The following is a 9,183-nucleotide window of genomic DNA, read 5'->3' on the forward strand; positions in this document are numbered from 1 at the left end:
CCACCGGGGGGTTGGGGGGGGAGAGCAATCACGATGTTAACACTGTATCCTATCGTTAAACTGCGACAGTAAAATAGTTCTAAAATAGATATTTTAACAAACACAACGCAATTTTCCACTTAAAGCGCAGTTCTCTCCTTTCCCTCCCCCCCCCCCCTCCACATCACGTGAGCTTGCCAATTTCTTTCTTTCTGATCGATATCACATTTATTATGTACTGCCTCACAGCCACCGTTTTCCCGCCACATATCGATCTGTGTATGAACGGGCCCTTGTGACTCTGCAATTAGCGGAAACATATAGAGTAAGTTTCTACAAGAGTGATGGCTAAGAACATTCCGAGAGTTTCCGTAAAATTTTTGTAATTTAGCTTACCCATAATCGCTAATACACGAATATCATGTGGTCACTTACGGTAAACACTCGCTTTGTTTTGTTTTGCATAATTTTAAATTCCTTGATTAACATACGGTATGTTTAAGTATAAATGAAATAACGTAGTCCACGTTCTTTGCCAGAAGTTTCAGAAAAATCCATCATTACGCGCGGCAAGTTATCTCCTTTTGGACTTTTACAAGACCATTCCTCTGTTCAATTATGGACTTACTCCACGCTAGATACAATCACTGGAGGTGATGAAATATTTATATCGTTTACATATTTGAAGAATATCTTGTTTAATTTCAGTGTCACGAAGAACATTTATTTGGTGCCCTCGTTCTAACTTAATAAATGCATACGGAATTGCAATCAAACATGGCGGAATAATACGCGGAAGAATTTGATCTCTTTAGTTTGTTTTTTTTAATCATAGCAGTTCAATTCAATGTCACATCACACTTTTTATAAACATTATTTGTCTCTCCAATTCTGTAAACTCACTCACTCACTTTTATGACGAAGTTGGAATTAATCGTTGGCGTGATATTCGAAACTAATTAGTTTCAACTGTTACAAGTTCAGACAGTGGCCTTCTATATTCTATTGGCAATCATTACGCTTATTTTAAAGAGAGGCTATTTTTGATGGTTTAAAGTAACGAAAGACACGTGATCAAAACAACCAACCATACAATGTTAAAACATCGACATACTATCCGTTTTTTTTTCTTTATTAATAAAATTTTACAAATTGGATATTTTCGTTATAACATGTTTACACACAATCATGTTCTTTTCACATAAGGTTTGGCATGGTCTGGTGGTTAAGGCGTTCGACTTGCAATCTGAGGGTTGCAGGTTCGAATCTCCATCACTGAACATGGTCGCCCTTTCAGCAATGGGGGCATTATAATTTGACGGTCAACTCCGCTATTCGTTGGTAAAAGAGTAGCCCAAGAGTTGGCGGTGGGTGGTGTTGACTAGATGCCTTCCCTCTATTCTATCACTGCTAAATTAGGGACGGCTAGCGCAAATAGCCCTTGTGTAGCTTTGCGCGAAATTCAAAACAAACCAATCTGTTCACAATACCTCACTGGCTATATACTTATTTTATACGCTTCATATGCTGACCACACAAAATTATAAAAAATGCAGCGGCGATATGCTTGTTTAAGCGGAAAGATGCATAATGGGCTATCTGCAATATGCCCAGTGCAGGGATCGAAACGCGAAAGTTATCACTAAAGTACTAAGCTCTCCAGCTTACCGCTGAGCCACCGAGGTGGAAGTTGCGAAACCTGTGCAAAAATTAAAGTGTCTGAAAGCAATTAAAAGGAAAAAGAAAAGTTTTGGAACTTTTGTATATAAGAGAAATAAACTAAGCGATCAACACAGAACAGACTTGGCTTTATAATTAATATTCCTCACTGAGTTTTGCGGAAACCTCGATCATTTGAGCAAATCCAAGTAACTTACATATCTGAGCTGACACACGTTCTCACCACCGTCTTGGTTTTATAAAATTTTGTTTTTTATGAACAGAAAGGTTTGAGTAACGAAATGCTGCGTATACTTCAATGTATATCGTTCGCTCAATTGACCAAAACAAACAAGGCTGAAGACTGGGTAACAAAACTGTTGCACAATTGATTAGAACTATATATATATCTGTGAGGATTTTATGTTTTCTGCATCCTTCGTCCACGAAACTAGGTATGCGCGTCTTACATCATATGGCACGTCCAACTACTCAGTAATTTTGTATTTAGGTAAGTCGTGATGATACAGTTACGAATTTTCTACTCTGACAGTTTTTTTTGTTTTTTTTATCTACAAGGAATGAACAGGCCCACCTTGGAATGGCAGAAAAACGAGTGACCGTGATTGGTCCAAGGTCACGGGACATAGAGATCGACTGCATTACCTCCGGGAACAAGAAACACGCCCAAATTTTAGTCCCCATAATCTATAGAGGCTGCCACGACGCAGAGCTACAGTTTAATACTACGAAACGTAGTAACTGTACGAAACTTGTCAACAAGAATAGAGGTTGACGGTATGTTTGCACTACGAATATATCACTTAAATTATTTCGTACATAGGTACGTCGTTGTTCTTATCGTTTGATAAAACTATATCAGTGTAAAAGATATCGTTTAGATATTTCGAAAAAGGACTAATCATAACTGTTTCCAAGTTAAAAAAAAACAGCAAAAAAACATCGTTACCCAAAGTGATACGTGTTAAAATACGATAAGATAAAAATCGTACAATAGTCCACTCCTGCTTAGTACGGCAGAGAATCACACCACAGATCTGTTAGTGGTTATCCTACGTTCGAGTTCAAGTCGGTTCATTATTTGTGTGCATTATGCTCTGTCAGGTGTAAGGAAGAGTCGCACTTTTCAAAACATTTTGATTTTCAAACTGATATTACATTTTTATTCTATGCTGCACAATACTTACTCAGTAATGTTTACCTACGTACTGTATTGTTCATTTTGACGCCACACTTCGACGTAGCAACTAACTGAAACGTAATTTGTTTTTAACCTTTGAGATTACTTTGATTTTCCTCTCCACACTATATACAGGGCATACAAGGTTAATAGTACGACTGACAAGCCACAAAATAAGAAAATTATCAAAACTACTCTTGTGACTCTCAAACTTAAACCTAAAATGGAAGTGATGACACAGACTTAAAAAGGAGTTACGTAGTATGCCTAACAATGGCGCGTTCATCGTTTTTATTAGTTTCCTCAAAAAGTAATTCGTCTAAAATGAAAATTACTTCCGAAAGACAAAAGTCAGATAAAATACTGCTCATCAAAAACATTACACAGAGTAAAGTACAAACCTTAGAAGTACAAGAAAACAGAACAGACTGGTGTTATTTGAAGCAATACATACAACAGTTGGATGATACGTATATTCATATTCCGTTACAAAACTATACAAAAATACTCATATACTTGATATGACTACAAATCTAACGTATGTAACCGTCATCCATATCAGAATATACTTCGTATTACTACAAGACACTGTCGTAGATTAACATGGACGTTTGGTCTTAAAAAAAACACGAAAAGTAACAGTGCTGTACAAATAGCAATCAATATTTTCTTAGTTACTGATGACGTCACGAATCGACTCTTCTGTCTTAGAACGACAAATGTAGAATCAAACATCTTGACTTACACAGTTATTTGCATACTTAATAGTCTGGTGTTGTAAATATCTATAATATATAGAAACAGCTTGTAATATTTAAATCTGTGGCCTGGGAACGCTTTAATTTCTATAATTATTATTTTTTCATAATAAAGACACTGTCGTATTTATTAATACTCAGTAAAAATTCCAAGTTTACTTTTCGTCTTTAACTTCCATAATATATAACGGAGTTTTATCTGTCTAGTGAAAAAAAAAGGAAAACAACAATGAAAAATTACCGAACATCGTGAAATCATCAATTTCAAAACACGTGGGTAGTCTCTTATTAACAAAGAAGTGGCTGTCAAAGTTGACCGAAAGATTAACATCAACAGGTTACAAAACAAAATCGTAAATGTATCTTTTTATAGTGCATTGGGTTAACAGCGTGCAAAGTGCTTCAAAGTAAGTAACGAAGAACACTAGTATAATATAAACAATCGACCTTTCACTAAAGCCTTTAGAACTATCTTCTTGTTACCCAAGTATACATTTCAGTATAAACACAAACAAACTAGGTTCTTCCAGACAAACCAAGAATTAAAGTTTAAGGCTGTAAATCGTATCCTCACGAATGAATGCTAGTATTATATTCTTACTCTTTTGCTTCTTTATTATGGGTTTGGCTTGTGTGTCGTCAGAATCTGCTAACAGCTGAGACACAAAACATATGATAAAAGTGTATATTATTTCCATTTATATTACTGGATTACAATCACAGTTAAAGTACTGAACAGTGGAAACATGCCAATTTTTATATTTACTTTTAATGATTGTTTTCTGTAAATACCTATACTTTCATCTAGCACAGACCATTCTTCATTCAATAAATATAAACATGTTCTCAATGAAATTAGTTCAGCTTTGAAACATGTTTAGACATTAAGAAAATATCTTCTCAATGAAATTAGTTCGGCTTTGAAACATGTTTAGACATTAAGAAAATATCTTCTCAATGAAATTAGTTCAGCTTTGAAACATGTTTAGACATTAAGAAAATATCTTCTCAGTGAAATTAGTTCGGCTTTGAAACATGTTTAGACATTAAGAAAATATCTTCTCAGTGAAATTAGTTCGGCTTTGAAACATGTTTAGACATTAAGAAAATATCTTCTCAATGAAATTAGTTCGGCTTTGAAACATGTTTAGACATTAAAGAAAATATCTTCTCAATGAAATTAGTTCGGCTTTGAAGCATGTTTAGACATTTAGAAAATATTTCATTGAAACATTATGGGATAAGATTTTACTTTTTTTATTTTCATTAATAATAATTGATTGTATCTTTTTTTTGGAGGGCTTCGTACGTAATTTCTCCGAATAGATAAATGGTAAAACAGTTAAGTGATGTAATTATAAACTGATATTTAAAATGTATGTTTATCAATGTTTATTACGTGATGTTAACTGAGAAGTGAGAATAATATGTAACTACGAGCCTCCCGATGGCTCAGGAGTAAACTTCAGGGCTTAAAATGTTGCAATTAAGGGTTTGATCCTTAACAATAAAACGAAGAAATAAACTACGAGGATGATCCCCCTACAGTTCATCATCATCATCGAAAGTGTGATACAATTCACATTTGTAATTAATGCAAGGAGCTAAGAGAATGTGGAGCAGTGTAAAATTTGAAACATATTTTCTAACTCTCATAACAGACATGTATACATAACTCCCATAGCACGCACACACACACACACACAATTGATCAAGTTCAGTTCACGAATATTTTATGCAAATTCAAAAACTTGAAATATTAAACAACGTAATTATACATGATTTCCAAAATGTGCAGTTAAAACACTGAGTACATCGAGTGTTATATACTGATAATTACTGTCAAACTAAACAGGAGCCAAGTACTTGAGAGATTTGGCTTAGGAGGTGTTATTAGGCAGTTAAAACACACTGAGGATATCGACTGTTATATACTGATAATTAAAAACTAATACTAATAATTACTCTAAAAACCAACAGGAGCCACGTACAAAAAGATGTAGCTTCGGTGTTATTAAGCAGTTAAAACACTGTGACAATGAGAAGTTTTGAAACAAATTTTGATAACGATTTAATTTCAAATTAGTAAACTCTAGTCATATTGAAAGAGTCATAAATAAATGTTTTCGTATGCACTAATGTAGTTCTTTTGAAATGAACAGTTTAATGTAGCCAATAAATATAACAAATTTGTTTGTTTGTTTTGAATTTCGCGCAAAGCTACACTAGGGCTATCTGCGCTAGCCGTCCCTAATTTAGAGGCTGAATGGGCGAGCATGTTTGATGTGACGGGGATTCGAACTCGCGACCCTCAGATTGCGAGTCGAGAGCCCTAACCACCTGGCCATGCCAGGCAATATAACATAAATATGACAAATCCAAATAACATTTCTTGCACTAATAACTAACCGGAAAGCATTTACACCGAGTAATAAGAACTATAAATGTTTCAGTCTCCAAATCCACACTATGCAATCCTTAATATGAACCATTAAAATGGTTCTTTTTTCGGTGTTAGTACATAAGCATCAAAATATGCGAGTTTTACGTTAAACGTGATATTTTGCCCAATTATTCATTTAATTCTTCAACAGTAACAGCACTATGCATATCATATTAACAATAAGGGACCATTTGGTCTTTCAAAGCTGTTTTGCACATCTTTCCTTGAGAAAAATATTATTAATATTTTTAAAAAATTATAAAACGCCGGCTTTTACTACAGCGGTAGCTCATTTGACACTTTAATCACCCTGTTAGAAAAACAAAACTGTCTTAACTGGAACCTATAACCCGTCTTTAGTATATCAAAAATGTATGTCCCCTCGACTTTTGTCTTCATAATACAGCAGAAAGACCCCAAAAGCCCTTTATCCAATAGATCCTTCGGATAATTTTATAAAATTTTGTAAAATAACCTCTTACCTTTCTTTTCTCAAAATCAGATAAGTTGGAATATATTAACCTCTTACCTTTTTTGTCAAAATAAGATAAGTTGGAATATATTAACTTATCCCTGTAAGATAATCATTTCATCCCCGAAATTAGACTAGTAACCCTCCTCTGAACCTTTTCCAATAAGTCAATATCCTGTCTCAGACAAGGAAATCAAAACTGTACGCAATATGCCAAGTGACGTATAACTAGTGATTTTTATTTAGATGATTACCCGTTTTCACTTGTAATCTATGTGTCTATAAATACAGCATAAATTATATTAATGTTGCTACTGGCTACAGAGCGCTACTTCGAGGACTTTATTGCTTTTCCGTCACTATGTCAAGGTCCTTTCTTTTATTCAAGTTATTATATAATAAAACGTGTGATCCAGATTATGACATTACCCTGCACTTAATATCATTAAACATTATTTGCCAAATATTTGTCTAACTTAGCAATTAATCCAAGTCATTACATAATACCTCAACATCCTCAGTAGAGATAGAAATGCCCCATCAATGTCATTAACGTAAATAAGAAAAACCAAAGACCCAAACACTGACCCCCTGATATACTCCACTGGTATGAAGAGTCCAGTTTTGGACTGAACTCCTTTTAAAATAAACTTTTGATTTTCTCTTTCATTCAAACACTCAACAATACAACACGCAAAAAGCTTGACAGAAATAATACTGGGAAACATTTTGTTTAATTTCCTTAAGTCTTCACCAGATTTGAATTGTCTATTTGTTCGTTGAATTTCGCGTAAAGCTACTCAAGGGACTGTTTTCTGCTTAGCAGTTCTCAATGTTGAAGCTACGCATAAGAGGGAAGGCCGCTAGCTAGTCCACTTACTGCCAATTCTTGCGCAACTGTTTACCAACGAATAGTGGGATTGGTCATCACTTTACAGTGCCCTCACGGCTGAAGGGCTAGCAAGTACGAGTGAAGTGCCCTAACCACCAAGCCGATTGTCTTGATAACTGTACAGGACATGGAACGAGATTCTGTAGTGAAACTTCCGAAGACTGTAGGTTTATATTACCCCTTTAAAAGTACGAGCCACTAATATAAACGATGAACAGAATAACGCGTTAAAGACTATTACCTTATTCACCTAATTAAGTCAAATGCAAAAATCTGGTAAATTAAACAAACGAGTAACTGAGCTATTTAAGTTAAGTCCCTTTAATATAATAAATAAATAGTCAATTCACTGCACTAGAATTCTGACTTTTTTCCTTTTACAAGAGGCCAAAGAAGGCAAAAAAAAAAACTGTTGTTTTTTTTACATTTATGAAAATCTGTCTAATGAACTCCGATTGGCCGAACTTCTCACGTAACACATAACTGAACTTCACATAATAGCCAATGGTTGGCAGTTAGTGGCCATGTGGTTACAGTGTGCAGAAAGTCTAATACACGATGCCGGAAGCATTAACACTGATGGCCGTGGGACGTGATGGAAAAAAGAAAAACGACCTTGAACTGCCATTTTTGTGCCTGGTTGAGACAGCCATATCTGAATCCTGTGGAGCAAGACGTGGTTCCCAAGACCTGTAAAACCCTGGCTGCCTGCTCAGACATCCTTTGTTCACAAATATGTTTAGATGCACACTAAAACCTTTCAAATATTTACACCCTGGCAGAAAACGAGTGTGACATTACATTTTTGGACGTTTTATTATGTTTAATATGTACAAGTTTTTCATGCACCTCTTATTGAACGACCGAAGTTCGTGTTCTGTTCTTTATTTAAATTTTCACAATTGAAGAAGTCCTCCTTAGAAAGTCCGAATCTCTTGTCATTAAAGCTAAGAAAACCAGAAGATGATCGCACTGCCACTACATCTTCAACTGTGAACAGGTCAGAACGTGAACTTCGATTGTTTACTATATAAGAGCAGAACTCAATCAAACACGAAACAAAGGACCACACTATTGTATTTTGTTTTTTCGTCGTGAAAATGTACATCAAAAATATGTGGGCAGTGCAATCGTATACCATAACACGTACATATATTTATATGATGACCAGCTTTCATGACATAATATTTCGTGTTAATGTACATATCCTTTAGGTACATATTTCTCTCCTACTGGTATCATTGTTATCACAATGCATGTATCTCTCCTACTGGTATCATTGTTATTACTATGCATGTCTCTCTCCTACTGGTATCATTGTTACTACTATGCATGTCTCTCTCTCCTACTGGTATCATTGTTAACTACTATGCATGTCTCTCTCTCCTACTGGTATCATTGTTACTACTATGCATGTCTCTCTCTCCTACTGGTATCATTGTTACTACTATGCATGTCTCTCTCTCCTACTGGTATCATTGTTACTACTATGCATGTCTCTCTCTCCTACTGGTATCATTGTTATTACTATGCATGTCTCTCTCTCCTACTGGTATCATTGTTATTACTATGCATGTCTCTCTCCTACTGGTATTGTTATTACTATGCATGTCTCTCTCCTTCTGGTATCATTGTTACTACTATGCATGTCTCTCTCTCCTACTGGTATCATTGTTACTACTATGCATGTCTCTCTCTCCTACTGGTATCATTGTTACTACTATGCATGTCTCTCTCTCCTACTGGTATCACTGTTATCACTATGCATGTCTCTCTCTC

The 9,183-nt window shown here is 35.1% G+C and overlaps 1 protein-coding gene across 1 annotated transcript in view; it reads right to left on the bottom strand.

Moving 5' to 3' along the window:
- Positions 1-9,183, bottom strand: part of LOC106463787 (protogenin-like) — a 76,382-nt gene that overhangs the window by 55,181 nt on the left and 12,018 nt on the right. The gene's annotated exons all lie outside the window — the stretch shown is intronic.

Source organism: Limulus polyphemus, unplaced genomic scaffold (assembly GCF_000517525.1).
Source record: "Limulus polyphemus unplaced genomic scaffold, Limulus_polyphemus-2.1.2 Scaffold1482, whole genome shotgun sequence".
Lineage (NCBI taxonomy): Eukaryota > Metazoa > Arthropoda > Merostomata > Xiphosura > Limulidae > Limulus > Limulus polyphemus.